This window comes from Copidosoma floridanum, unplaced genomic scaffold (assembly GCF_036245765.1).
Source record: "Copidosoma floridanum isolate Cflo_tuat_1 unplaced genomic scaffold, Cflo_Japanese_pri ptg000005l, whole genome shotgun sequence".
Classification (NCBI taxonomy): domain Eukaryota; kingdom Metazoa; phylum Arthropoda; class Insecta; order Hymenoptera; family Encyrtidae; genus Copidosoma; species Copidosoma floridanum.
The window spans coordinates 5,069,247-5,083,497 of NW_028321882.1; the positions used below are offsets into that span (position 1 = coordinate 5,069,247).

The 14,251-nt window shown below is 30.3% G+C and overlaps 1 protein-coding gene across 1 annotated transcript in view; it reads left to right on the forward strand.

The window, feature by feature from the left end:
- The window catches only part of LOC106644035 (sorbitol dehydrogenase), a 185,068-nt gene that overhangs the window by 53,712 nt on the left and 117,105 nt on the right, over positions 1 to 14,251 (forward strand). The window lies entirely within an intron of this gene.

The window sequence follows — 14,251 nt, forward strand, 5'->3', positions numbered from 1 at the left end:
TACCAACAAGTAGGTCCTACAAAACTAAAGTAAGAAACCATTGTACCTTTGTAAGACTTTGAGCTTATACATTGCTATGATCAACAGGGTCGTTTACACCGTTTTCTTTACTTTCGTGGTCGCCTATCCTGTGGTGGCCCATGCCTAATGAAATTCTCAGTAAAGATGTTCCTGCTATCTTTATTTAAATAGTCAGTTAAATGACAATTAAATGTGCTCTACTGTAACTATTGTCCAAGTCACTGTTGTTGCGGTTGTAAGTATTATAACTGCCGATGTAGTTATTAACTTTTGTATATAGCTCCATTGAGCCATATCTCAATCACAGACTCGACGATTTATAGTAATAATTGTATAACTTTTTGCCCTGAATATAAAATAGATAAATTGTTTTTATTTTGTAATAATTGTTATTAAGATTATCACCATTGATACTATATCCATAGGAGTTTCTGTTGATAGAAGTTTAATTAATGCCCCTCGTTTCTCTGTTTTTTAAAAATTTTTTCATCTTGCGTACGCAAGTATCAGTCCCTTATGTAGTGTCCTGGTCTCTGAGGATAGTTGCAATATCTCTTTAGTTCTGTTTTGCTGTCTCTCAAACCTTTTGTGTCGCTTAACATTGCTAGTAGATTTTAGCATTCTCTAACCAAATGCCTGGTTTTCCCGCTACAGTATAAGGCAATTTTTATTTGCTACTACTGATCCTTTTTTCTCCCTTGTAATTTTTGTCATGTTTCTCTTTTTCCTTGCCACCTTTACTCTTGGTTATTGCGTTTTTGTATGTAGGCTGTACACTTGTGCTTATAAGTATTGCATTCTGTAAACTGAGGTCACTTTTGCTTTTCAGTTCTTTTATTATTGCTTTTCAGAGGGTCCTTAAAATAAACTTGTAATTTTACACGTAAATATTAGGTACATGCCATACGTGAACTTTCATCTACATTCGCATCTACTCTATCTTTTAAAACTTGTTCTCAAATTGGCAATAGGCTTAAATTAACATGGTGTAGCATCGTCAGTGTATCGGGAAGATGTTGCAACCTTTTATTGTCATCTCCTAGTAATTTCTCATTTTGTTGTTAGATTATCTTTAGTTGCCCTTTTAACGCATAAGCGTTGCTTGTACTGCCATATATGCTTGAAAATTTCTGACGAAATTTTTGGACTGTGCTATATTAAGCTAGTGTGTGTGCGAAAATTTTCAGCTACTTTTTCTTTTTACCTGCTTTTAATAATTCTAAAAAAAATTTTGGGTTTTTTTGCCTAAAATTGGAATAATGATCCTTACTATTCTTTTAAATAGTAATACATTGATTAGGTCACTGTCAAAAAATGAAAAATTACTCATTATATGGCTCAGTGACGTTAGAGTGTTATGTTATAGCTTTGGCATATAGTCCTTGTTGCCTTAGGTATAAGCTCTTTTTTTATGTGGCTGTGAGTTTAGATCGATGAATATTCCTCTGCCTTTACTTGCGTGGTTGCAGGTTAGTCCAAGTTGGTCAGTCTCCATTCGTGGGATGAGACGCTACTGCAAATGTCACTTTTTTAATTTACTTGACTTTGTCACCTATTTCTTTCATTCCACTCTCCAGATAACGTTTTCCGTCATTTTCTATCGCCATGCTCTTCTGGCCCCTTCACTTTTCATTCAAAGGCAGTGAGGTAGGCCTCTTGAAAATGGCTGCATTTCTTGGTATTTTTGGTGGACCTATTTGTTTCCCCTGAGCCATCAATATTTCCCCCGTTCTATAATTTTCCATTGTTTTTTTTTCTCGTGTTGCTTTGGTTCACTGTCTGTGCTAAGTCTACTTTCTTTTGTATTCTTTAGTTTACCCTTATTATTTTTATTCGTTAGTACCCTGGTTTCATCTGTGGTCATTAATGCTTTGCTTAGTGATTTATTTATTGCTTTTTTTCGTTATTTTTTAATTTTGTCTCCATTGTAGTAGAAATCTTTATCACTATTGCTCTCATTTTTTTATCTAATGCCTCTAATTTCTCACACCCACTTGGCTTCATTTTTAGTTTCAGCATTTGCTGCCATGTATTATTTCTTTGTTTTTAGCTGATGAATACATCGCATATCTCAGCTTATGGTCGTTCAGTTGATTCCTTACATTTACAACGTTTTAGTTAGTACTCTGAAGAAGAGGCATGTTTGCTTAATTTTTAATTTGGATTTACTTAATTGTACTTGCTTTGCTCACATGATACACCTAGATTCCGGTTAAAGAATTCTGCTTGCCCCAAGTCAGTCCAGTAAAGTGTGAATTTATTGGTTTATTTTATCTGTAGAAGTAATGCTCCACATCTTTTTTGTTTTATTCAAAAGAAAAATCCAGATACAAAGCTTACTCTCCTTTTGATGCTAACCCTGATATTTTATGATATATTTATTGTTAAATGTGTGAATGTACGGGTATGAGATTGAGAAATAATAGGTTACATACTTTCACTGTTATAACAAAGTACGGACATGTTTATTCTCACTACCTTAATTAAGCGTTATCTTTAGTTATAGCAATGTAAAGAACAATCGTAAGCTGAACATAAAAACCAATTTAAGTTGAAAGAAGAAGAAGCAAGGGCAAGGTGTGCGTACCGACTAAGAGACTGACTAAAAAAAGAACAGGTAGCGTAGCAGTGTCTCGACCCCTCAATATTACGCATTCGTTGAAATTTTGTTACGAGCGTTAAGTCTATCTCACACTCTCTTTTAATTGTATCTAAATTTAACAAAATAATGTAAAAATGAGTGTACACAAGTAACATTTGTATATTAAAAATCAGGTTAAGTGAATAAGCAGTCAAAGATGAATATCATGTTGGCTTCTTAAACGCTTATGGGATTGGGAGCAACGAGCTGAAATATACAGAGAGAAACATTTATTTGCATGCCTATTGCCATTGTTAATCTATTCTTAATTTATGAACTTTACAACCATAGGTTTATTTTTTATTATCATGCAATTCACTACTGATTCATACTCAAAAATTCTGTTGTTAGATTTTCATGTTGTTCAAACGGCAGAAGTTTTGTAAAAATATCTGCCAGTTGCACCTTGGATGGAATCTGTTTAACAGTTATTATTTTTCTAGTAACACATTCCTCAACATAGTCAGCTGTAATTTCAGTCACGTGTCTCATTTTTTCACCACCATCTATCTTATCACTTGCTCTGGCAGCGTTGTGGCCACATTAAAGGTTCGCAGGCAACAGAGTATGAGACAACATTAGGCTTATCGAGTTTTCCAGTCTTATCAAATTCTGACTTGCATTACACACCGCCACGTATTTTACCTCGCAGGTTAAGATTGCAACGTAATTCTATTTTCTCATCTTCCATGCAACTGTATCACCATATAACCTTATGAGGTATCAACCTGTCATAGTAGAGCTTGCACAATTTGCCAAACTTATTCTTTTAATTTATTTTTCAACTGATAATTATTTTTTACGAGTAATTTCACCGGTGACATATTCTTTATCAAAAAATGAGACAGAAATTTTGAAAAATATAAGTATGTGCATTCAGTGTCAAGAAAATGATACGGATAGGACAGTATTTTTTATGTATTTTTACTAGTTAGTAGCATTAAGGCAAGCTTTCTCATTAATATCTTTAACAAACTTATTTTATTTATCAAAACTACTGTTTTATTCCTCCTTGCTTACTCAAAGGATTATTTTCTAGCTGTAAATAATATGTATGATCGCTTAATAATCCTTCTAATTCATTATTGTGAGTTTTCTCGTCAATGACAACATTAATATTACCTTCGTCCGCTTTTGCTGTTAAAATGTGCTCAATTTTTTTTAAAAAAAGACTCGTGATCGCTTTAAATAGTCGGGGAGAATTTCATTATTTGAAGAAAGACGAGTAGATCAGTATGTCTATTGTTACCAATAATGTTAAGTAGTTCTTTTTTGACAGTCTCGAATTCTCTGGATTATTTTAGTAAATGTTCAACATTCCTAAAAAGTTGAGAATAGTAACGTTTATTAACATAAAAAACAAAATTAAATTTATCGCCCAACTCTAATATGCTTGAGACACAATCTGGTAGCGGTGTGATAGAAAGGTTACATAGCCAGTTTTTTTTTTTTCGTTTATGCTTTTATTGTTAACAAATGCAGAGCACTGAACTGGGCCAGGGCCAGCACTGACACTTGTAGCTGTAGCTGGTAGTGTACCGTATACACCTTTGCGCTCGAATTTCTTATAAGAGAAAAGGGCATTGAACTTTTATTTAACTTATAACGATATTTGTGAAAAACGCTCACCAATTTTCATTCGTAATAATAAATAAATTTATGTATCACATGAGATTCACAGCCATGACTTAATATTTTTTCTTTAATTAATTCAATTTTTTTTTTTAATTAGTTTTCGTGTACAAGTCTGAAACTTTATTATTGAAAGTTAATTTATGTTGTTTAGAAATAGCTTATTTCTGTTTTATGTTCCATCGGAAACTAAAAAAGGTAACATAGTTAAGTTTGTTAGTACATTGTGTGATATGTCTTGAAAAAAAGTCAAAAATCCTACATTTATTTAAAAAATTTTGCGCTTCAATTTACCACTTTTCAATTTCTTCTGAACACAACTAAGCTTATAAGAATCAAAACTTACACTTCTACCGAAGCATCCAAGTATGATGTACCCTTGAAAGCGGTTCAAACTCTCTACTGCTAAGGATGATTAGTAGTTGTTGCAATCTGGTATTTTCCATAGCAGCACAGTGTAGATGCCGATGTAAATATGAAGAACGTACATCTTTCACAAGCGTCCACAAATAACAATATAAGACGTCTAATGACAGTTAATTAATGATTAAAATAACGTTCAATGGTGGTTCTGTCAAATTTTGTATTTTATAAAAAACAAAATGACATTTCAACTGTTTGGACAATGTCCTCGCCCTCATCAGGTACAAAAATCTATAAGTAATAAAAGAATCATTTACGATACAAATTTTGATAAATACAATTAACGTAAATGAAGTAAAGTGTATAATACACTTCTGACTATTACGAAGGGAATGTAAAATCGTAATGTAGTCAGAGTTTCAAGTTTCGCTGCTTTTCTGCCCTGCACATACACAAATGACACGATATACGCACATAATACAATCAAATAAGAATCGCCAGCAGTTCCTCGTAAGACATACGTAAACAGATCATGTTTTTCTAAGGTCACAAATGAAAAGAGCTTTTAAATCATAAACATCAAGTAAGCCCCCTTTTTTAATTGACTTAACGAGAGACTTGTAGTAATTTTTTTTTTTTTTGTACCTTGTTGTCTAGTAATATTATTATTTAAATAATCTAAATTCAACGTTTCAAAAAACAGGCGCTTTTTATAATTTTGTTCTGTGTCTAAAATTGTTATTTTATCAAAATTGAAGTTGTGTCTAAATTGAATGCTATATTGTAATAGTACAGATCTATCCTTTTTTTCTCTATGTCTCTTTTATGATCTGCTATTCGAAACCTTATAGCTCTTGATGTTTGCCTGACATAACAGCAGTTGCAATTAGCACATGGTATATGATTAATGACATTATTTGGTTTCAGTGGCTTGGTTACATCTTTTTTAAGTGGAAAGATTGAATTTAATGCATAGTTTGAACTGTATACAGGACCAATGTGAAGCTGCTATAAAAATATTTAATAGGACCATGCAAGTAAGAAATATACGGTAATAATAAGATTAGCTTATAATTATCATTGCTTATATTGCTAATATTAATCATGTTCATGTTTTGTAAGGTATTTAGTCTTTTGTTTCAAAATTAATCAATGAATTCTTGAGGATGGTTGTAAGATAGTAAAAATTTATTGATTAATTTTAAATTATTGTTATGAAGTTGAGTGTCTGCTTATTTAATGAAAAAGTCTACTAATGTATAAATGATTTAAATAAACAGTATTAGTAACAATACACAGAATGCATTTGCTCGTCTTACTTTAAATAATGAAATTCTCCAAAATTTAAAGCGAAGACGAGTCTTTCTTAAAAAAAAAAAAACACATTTTAATTACTAAAGTAGATAAAGGTAATATTACTGTTGTTATTGATAAAGAAACTTACATTATTAAAGTGAAAGAATTATTAAGTGATGAGAAATATTATTTTAAGCTTGAAAATATTTCTTTAAAGCAATTAATTAAAAATACAAAAAATTTCGTGAGCAAGTAGGATCAATGCAGTATTTTTAAAAAATCTAATAAGTTTGATAAAGATATTTATAAAAAAAACTAATAAAAATACACAAAAAGACTTTTTTATCCGTATCATTGTCTCGACACTAAATTTACCAACTTACATTTTCTTCAAATTTCTTTTAAATTTTTTGATTAAGAATATTTCGCTGGCAAAATCACACGTAAAAAATAATTATCAGTTGAAAAATAAATTTCAAGATATTATTATTTTACCTTGTTACACTCTCATTAGTCTAAATGTTATTAGTGTATTTACCAACACTAGTAAAGCCCTTACCATAAATGCAATAAGACATTTTTAGAGATTCTTTAATGGTAAAATCAATGTTGCCCTTAATAAATTTGGCACAGGTGGATCTTAAATTTTGAATTCAACTTTTTTCAATTCCAACAACAAGTTTTATTAACAAGTTTTTTGCTTTCCAATGGCAGTCCCTGTAGTCCAGTACTGTGTGATTTTGTAATGCATTTGCTTAAAATTTCATGCTTAGAGAAGTTACGTTTCGATGTTTCTCTGTATGTGCGGTATGTGGGTGATATCCTTATAAGTGTGCCTACTAAATGTATCAGCTATTCTAAAAACATTAATAATAGGTGTTGTCTGGAATAACAATTTACTGTTGCGACGTGCAACAACAACAGCATTAGTTTTTTAGATTTGAAAATTATCATTAAACAAAATAACACTGTACTAACTAAATGGCAATAAAAATTCTCACATTCAGGCTGACACTTTAATTTTTTGTCCCACCATCCAATACAACGTAAAATAAGTATTTTTCACACATTAGTAGACTTTTGTATTAAATTACCAGACACTTGATTTCATAACGATAATTTAAAATTATTTAATGAACTTTTAATGAACAAAAACCATCCTCAAAACTTTATTGATAAATTTTTAGACAAAAGAATAAATATCTTTAAGAACATAAACATGATTGACATTTGCATTAGAAGCAATAATAATTATGAACTAATCTTATTATTAACGTATATTCCCCACTTGCACGGTTCTATTAAATATTTTTGTAAGAAGCTTCACATTGGTCTTGTATACAGTTAAAACAATAAATTGAATTCGATCTTTTCACTTAGAAAAGATGTAATCGAGCCACTCGATTAAAGTAATGTCGTTTACCACATACCATGTGCGAATTGAAACTGCTATTATGTTTGTCAAACAGTAAAAGCTGTGAATCATAGAATGGCAGAACATCAAAGAAACATAGAGAAAAGAAAGGATACATCTGTACTATCAAAACATAGCATTAAATTTACACACAACTTTGAAATTGATAAAATAAAAATTTAAGGCACAGAACAAACTTATAAAAAATAATTTCCGTCCTGTTTTCTGAAATGTTGAATATACATTATTTTAATAATAATATTTATAGACAACAAGATACAGAAAAATTGAAAAATTGTTACAAGTCTCTCGTTACGTCAATTCAGAAAGAAGGCTTACTTGATGTGTACAATTTAAGGGCCTCTTTCATTCATAGTATTAGGAAAACATGATCTGTTTACGTATGTCTCACAAGGAACTGCTTGCGATTCTTTTTTGATTGTATTATATGCGTAAATTGTGTCATTTGTGTATGTGCAGGGTATGAAAGCAATGAAACTCAAAACTCTGACTACATTACGGTTTTACATTCGCTTCGTAAGAGTCAGAGGTATATTATACACTCTACAAAATTTGCGTTTATTGTATTTATCAAAATTTGTATTGTAAATAATTTTTTTACTTATAGATTTTTGTACCTGATGAGGACCGGGACATTGTCCAAACGGTGGAAACGTCGTTTTGTTTTTAAATAAATACAAAATTTGATAGTATCACCATTGGATGTTATTTTAAGAATTTAAATAAGGACTACTCTTAAAATAACGAAGTCAGTGGACAGTATGAGTGTGGGTATCGAAGTATAAAGTTATACTTTCAAAAAACTATATGGAAAACAATACAGTAATGAGTTAAAAAATATCTTATATGCAACAGTTTTGCATACAACAGTGGTGAAATCATTGTATAAATGAGTATACTTATGTTTATAAGGTATAAATAAACTTAGTTTTTAAATTTTCGGTAAATTAACGATTATAAAAAATGCATTGCGGCACACAGCAATATCATTAATGTTTGGGCTGACCGGTAGAAGATTGTTTGCTTTTATTGAATTTTCTGAACATATCATAACAACCTCAAACTGACAACGCTTATTACATCTCTAAAATCACATTCACAAATTTATTATTTTTCTACATTAAATACATTAAAAATGATTTTTTTAAATAAATCTAGGTAAACGATCCTGCAGTACTTCTTTTTACAATAGAGTATTGTTACACGCCAGTAAATGTGCCTATAAGACGTTCAGGACACATACATTTTTCTGGTAGGTGACTCTCACTTTAAACATAAATTTAAAATAGCATGAAAAATTAAAAAAAAAACTGCAGTTTACTTAACTGTCCCCTTATAACATATTTGATTATAAAAAATCACAATTTAACAAGTAACCTTTCGGAAGAATCACGTAAAATAACATATACACGATCTAGAGAGTTCTTTTAATTTTTTTGGTAAAAAAATTTACTTTTACATAAGCCTATCTGATTTTCAAATAGATTTACAAGTTGGTTTTTAAGTCAACTTAGAAAGAGGGGATCAAGTGTTCATTAGAGTATGAATATAAGTACATCCATACGAGAAAAAAATTGTCAGCTCAGCTGCACATGTTTGCGCTCCTATCACTTCTCTAAAATTTTTCGCTGGTCACTATGTAAAAAACGTTCTCAATTAAAAAAATTGATAAAATTACGAAAAGAAAAATCGTCAATGAATAAAACCTAATAATTATAGATTAATCCATTTGTTTAGTACAAAAATTTTTTAGACCCTAAAAAAATTGTATACACAATTATTTATTTATTGCAAAAGTAACAGATTTGTAATAAGTTAATGATATTTAATTACAAATAGAAAAACTTCTCTGCTAAAATATATTAATTGCCAAATTTTCGAAAGAAATACTTGAATAGCAAAATTATTTTGTTAAATGAGTTATATACTGATTTTCTTTACATACAATCGAAGTGAATCAAAGTATAGTGAATAACAATTTGCATTTAATTAAGTTACGAACTGCAAGATACAATGCAGTAATCCAATTTCCCTTGTCAGGACTGCTTATAGCAGAGTGGCCTCAACTAGCTTCTAGAAGGTCGGGTATTTAAATCTCTTTGAAAACTACTTTTTTTTTTTTTTTTACGTACTTACTTATTTTTTTCTTAGATTTTGCTACAAGAAAAAGGAAAACAATTCATGAAATTCAAAATATGTGGTGTAGCGTGGTGGCACTGTGTGGTGCAGGAGGAACGGGAAGTATACTTGACGTATACGTCAAGAGGAGTGGGGCAAAGTGAGAGTACTTGCAAAATCCACTTTGGTTACATGTTTTCTCAAGGCCACTAATTTGAAATAATTGCTTCACTTTCCCTCAAAACGCACCTATAGAAGTATAACTCAAAAATAACATAATATTTAAAATTTTGGAATACATACAGATAAGACAACGAGATCATAAAAAAAATTAAAAAATAAATAAAAAGAACCTAACCTAACCAAACAATTACGCATCAAAACCAAATAATATAACAACAATGTTACACATTAAGCCAAATTATAAAAAAAGATTTATATAGTTCCAGACGACAATAATAAAACTAAGAAAAAGGACAGCAGACTTTAATCGTACTTATTAAACTTTTTATGAATCTATACGTTACTGATCAGTTTACCATTAATTTTGATAAATTAAGCTAACGTGGCTGTGTAAATATGCGTGCTGTTCTATGAGTGGACAATATCAAGATAAGTAGACACTTAAGTAAATTTTCATTTCATCTACTTGATATTCATAACTTTAAAACACTAAGCTCTATTGAAAGAATATAAAATACTGATGCTCAACGATTTTCAAGCATTAAGTTGTACACTTTTGTAACTGTGTTACATATATCTTTATTTTTTTTTAAAAAAGCTTCTGATGCAAAACTGAAACTGCGTGTGTAATCTCCACTAATCTTAGAAAGCACTTACCACACAACATCAATTCACACTAATATAACAAAAAAAGTTAACTGTAACAATTTTAAGATTCTTTACTACGTCAGATATACAACATATACATTTTGGCGTTATCATGTACGAAGAAGTATCGTCTGAGAAATTAATATTTTTAACTACCTATATTAGTATAACTATTGCACCACGAATGAACTTGTGTGAATCGAAAGAAATAAAGTTAATTTCTGATTGATCGTTTAAATCTCCAACCTGACGTATTTTTTCAAGATGCAAGAGAATAAAACCTCCTAGCATATACTAATATTCACGATTTTTTTTCACTAGATATTTAACAGTAACTATAATGGTTAAAAAGTAAGTCTAATCACATCTTTGAAGCAAATATACAACTTTATTTAGTAATTAAGCTACTTATCAAAATCACTTATGTCAAGCAAACGTAAAACTAAATTTAGTGACAAAACTATGTCAGAAAAGCTGGAGTAAACTGGATTACTGTCTTGGAAATGAATCAAAGTGGAACAAAAAATAAAGAACCATCGAACTGACTTCCCACATTATGAGCAGCAGCCTAACTATCATCATCGCCACAAGTACTTCTGAACAGTGTTACAACTTATAGATTCGTAAACTAATAAAAAAAACATTACTACGTTTTAAAGTAAAATTTTTTCTATATTTACATATTTTAATTGAAAATTCCAGTCGACAAAACATGATTTGAGCTTTTGTTAAGAAAATGACTCCAAGCAAAAAATTGACTAATGCATGGCAAATACCCTTACTTGGAAAAGAAGTAGAAAAATAAGTTATAATACGCAACTTATGATTTAGAATAGACTAAAATTCTAACATTAGGTTAACATACGTTTGATGTATGACACATGTACAACACTCTATATATATATATATATATAACTTTGTGAAATCTAACACCACAACGCCGAGTCAATAATAAAAAGAGAAAGCATATTGTCAGTAAAAGCTAATAAGGCCCTTGGGCCAATGGCTAGTTCCTGATAAATAAAAATAAAATTTACTTGTTGAACTATGATTTTAGTTCTTCTTTAAATATACTTTAACTCAATAAAAAATTTTTTTTTATAACTTTTTTAATTTTCATGTCCAATCTATTTTGTTTCGTTCTCACTTTAACAATTTTTTTCGTAATGGATCATACACTTATGGATATGAACAAAGTAGCTAATGTCGTTACAAAGGCACAGTAACTAGAACAATACTATAGGGCAAGGGAATCTGAAGAATTAGATAAAAATCTGAAATTATCATGTAGCGTAGCTCTCCAGAATTTAGCTTTACGTATCAATCAAACTGCTCTTCTTGCACCCATGTTCAGTAGCCAAAATGCACCACTTGGGGACTTTTAGCAAAATATTTGAAGCAGTGGGATCTTTTTTGTAGATGCGAAAGAACCTAAGATCTTAATATTAATCACTTTAAGGCTTAAAACTAGAACAAAAAGATGCTTAGATGAAGTAGAATTTCATACATAAGCCAATGTTATAAGCCATTTAAAAGCACCCTTTGCTTCTTCTCAAATCTGTGTTTAATACATAACCAACATCACAAACTCTTAGACAAAATGGAAGAAAATAACTCATAAATCTCATGAGAGAATATCTTAACTGATTAACCAAGCTGCGAGAGAAGCTAAAATTAGAGCAACATACAACAATTAGGTATTAAGCATTTATGCGAAGCCAACCTGATTGATTCAAGGCTAACATGATGTCAGATGAACAAAAAACTCTTGCTAGTGCCTAAACAGTAGCTTTAGAAGCCTAAGGAATTATGAAAATAATACACTCCAATACTCACTTTACCTTGAACAACCATAACTCACACATGTAACCTACTCAGCATTTACACTCCATAGCAAGACAAAATGTATCAATATACCAAAAAGGCAGTTAAAAATAATTTTCACATTCTTAACGAAATCGAACAAACACACAAGGTAAACATAATGATCCCAATATCTACAACAGCAATAACATATCTCACCATCATAGTTATCACCATACAAAAACTTTCCTTACTGATTCAGATCAAAAAGCAGTATTGCAACTAGATCTTTCATACGAAAATAACCACTACACTAATTAATTTGTTAAACTGTTAAAAATCAAGCAAAACGCAATTATATCAGCCTTTGAACGACTCGTGGAGATAACATCAAAATTTTCTTTCCACAGTACTATGTTAACACTGTATCAATGGATAGCCTTTTTAAATTGCCCCTGCTACACAACTTGACTGCAGTGTGTATTTGCCAACTCACTAACTTTTCTAATACGAAATTCCCCCTGAACTTTAAAAAACATGTCATTTGTGCAATTGCCCGAGTTTCTGTGGCAAGAAACAGTGGTAATGTGCTAACAGTCAGGATGAAATTTTCATAACTATATCAAGGTAACAACGTATTTATTATAAATAAAACATGTGACGGTAATGCTGTAAGACTGTCATCGTCACTACTAAACGTTTCTATAAGAAGTGATAAAAATTTACCCTCATTAGAATATCCTCTAAAAATATCATAAGATAAGAAAGGAACAGTAAAAATCACGTTTTTTACATTTTACCACAAGAAACACCATTCAAAAAGATAAGAATTAGAGAAAGGTAATTTTCAGCTTAAGATCAAGTTAGACTTTGTTAAGACATCAAAGCCTTGATACTAAAATTAAAACCTACGAGTTCTTTTCGATTTATAGAAAGAACTGCAATCACAAGTCACAAAGAGCATAGACTTAAATTGCAGGATACAACAGCAGTACATACAAGTAAAGAAAAAGATATTCACGAAATTATTCATGACATTCACATGAATAAAATTTTAATGTGTGTTTGTCTGTTGCCTTTTTAAAAACTCTAGCCTACAAGATAAACTTTTAGTTAAATTTGTGTACACAAAATACTACCCCAAAAAATAGTACTAACAGAAATATTTTTTATACAAAGTAACAGCTGCGGTAAAGCATACCTGCACTTGATAAATACCTCTCTTAAAAAATTTATAGGTGAAGCAGCGATAATATACAATAGAGGTTACTATTTTACAATTACTGTTAAGACTATGAAAGGGTCCGTGAGAATCAAAACCCGTTTACAAAATTTTGTACCTTTAAATTCAGATGGTTTGGAAAATTTAATCAATTCAGGTTTTAGTGAGAATATCCTTAACGTAACAACAAGGAAAAAATTTAAAAACATGACAGAAAAATATTGCCTAAATTTCATTAATAAGACAAGGTTTAACCAACTCTACCAAACAGTAAAAGAACTCTTATGTCTATTTTATACCAAAGGCAATGCATCTCCACATACATCGTATGTATCACAGAACATACCAACAACTGATAATAAAAGCGTTTTCAAAATACAATACAAGTACATTCCTGGTCTAGACAAGAATGTTAAAGATTATATAAATAAATAATCGAAAGGAAAAACTATTAATAATTTCTGTTTCAGCTCGTAGAATAGTCTACTTTAGACCGTCCCAGAAAAGCTTGGACCCAATGAACAGAAGAGACATCGTCTCGTAATAGATTACAGAAAAGTGAATGCTAGAATCATGTCTAATACTTATCCGTTGCTCAATATTGTGAAAATATTAAATCAAATTGTTTGATAAAAGTTTTTCTTAGTATTCAATCCAGCAAACGAATATCATTAAAGTATTCGCATAAGATCACCACAAAACAGCTTTTAGTATTCTATACACTGAAGGAAACAATAAACGTAGTTTTAGATTGTTAAAATTTTACATGTCATAACAAAGTTTTACGATATTTACTGTATAAACTATTTTATTAGTGCCATGAATATCTTTACTTGAATCAATAAAGATAGCTTATACGTTTGATAAAATAACAACTACTAAAATACAT